Source organism: Leptonychotes weddellii, unplaced genomic scaffold (genome assembly GCF_054177405.1).
Source record: "Leptonychotes weddellii isolate Sample4059 unplaced genomic scaffold, ASM5417740v2 HiC_scaffold_3593, whole genome shotgun sequence".
In the NCBI taxonomy this organism is placed as follows: domain Eukaryota; kingdom Metazoa; phylum Chordata; class Mammalia; order Carnivora; family Phocidae; genus Leptonychotes; species Leptonychotes weddellii.
The window spans coordinates 305-1,734 of NW_027960733.1; the positions used below are offsets into that span (position 1 = coordinate 305).

At 40.9% G+C, this 1,430-nt stretch overlaps 1 non-coding gene across 1 annotated transcript; it reads left to right on the top strand.

The window, feature by feature from the left end:
- The first annotated feature begins 887 nt into the window (after positions 1–887).
- On the top strand, positions 888–992 carry LOC115936522 (U6 spliceosomal RNA). The gene has a single exon (XR_004071962.1). It is a non-coding gene; the product is annotated as a U6 spliceosomal RNA (small nuclear RNA).
- Positions 993–1,430: the final 438 nt, after the last annotated feature.

A 1,430-nucleotide genomic window follows, 5' to 3' on the forward strand; every position in this document is an offset into this window, starting at 1 on the left:
AACAAAGCAAAGTCCCATGTGGTTTTCAAGACATTTGCTGAAATGTCATGAAGAGATTGTTTTGTCATCTCTCTTTTACAGACTCAAGTACTGGAGTCATAGTGCCTTGATTTAAAGCCTAGCTCTGTCATTTGAAATGTGACATTAGCAGGTTACTTAGTTTTCCTGTGCTTTAGTGTCCTCATTTATAAAATGGGAAAAATGCAATGCTTTCTTAAGGGGTGTTAAGACTAAATGCGATAATACATGTAATTAGTTTGCAGTTGCATTAGGCACACAATCACCATATCATAAATAGCAGCTATTATTATTTATGTTCTATTTCTGATGCATAGCAGGCAAGGTGGTTCCACTATAAGGTCAGAGGCTTGGGAACTAGGAAGGTGATTATTTGTCCCTTGATACTCACAGGTCTACTCGGGTACACTTCCTTAGGGACTTGGATCAGATTGCTATCATAGAGCCAGAGTATGTCTCATCCTCACAATTTTCCAATAGGTTAATTCATTACAATCGGCCAGACCCTGAGCTGGGCTCTAAGACTCCAGAGATGAAAAGGATGGAGTGCTTCTTCACAGTTCAGCCAATCAAAGGCCCCTCAACAAATGAAGACAGTACAGTGGAATAAGTCAAACCGTGTTGAGGAAGAGGTGAGACCTAATATGTTTGCCAACAAGGCTCCTCAGAGAGCCCCAAAGGCCACCAGCAAACCTCTTTGCTTTAGAACTTGATGAATGTCCGAGCTGAAAATCCAGCCTGGGACCCTAGGAATAAGACTGATGGACAGGGAGAGGATTACTTGTCTTTGAGCAAAGCTCTTTTCTGGGCCTTTGATCCCTCACCCATGAAATGGGTAGATTTGTTAGGATCACTAAGTATTAAAGAAGAAGTATGTTTAATGCTCACTCAACAGCACATGTACAATACAGAGAAGATTAGCGTGGCCCCTGTGCAAGGATGACACACAAATTTGAGAAGCATTCCATATTTTCAACTGAAAAATAAAATTCATAAAGAAAAAGAGAGGAGGGCACCTGGGTGGGTCAGTTGGTTGAGCGACTGCCTTCGGCTCAGGTCATGATCCTGGAGTCCCGGGATCGAGTCCCGCATCGGGCTCCCTGCTCGGCGGGGAGTCTGCTTCTCCCTCTGACCCTCCTCCCTCTCATGCTCTCTGTCTCTCATTCTCTCTGTCTCAAATAAATAAATAAAATCTTTAAAAAAGAAAAAGAAAAAGAGAGGAAGTAAGTTTGGCACATAGCAAGTACATACAAAATAATAATAATAATATACCTTAAAGAGCAAAAAAAAAAGATGGATCCATTAAAATGTTCTCTGAATTAGATCTAGGTTAACTTGTTCCAAAACTCTTTAAAAAAATCCCATAAGAAAACTGAACCTGTAGCACTGCTACATCAAAGAGCTAAATAGAC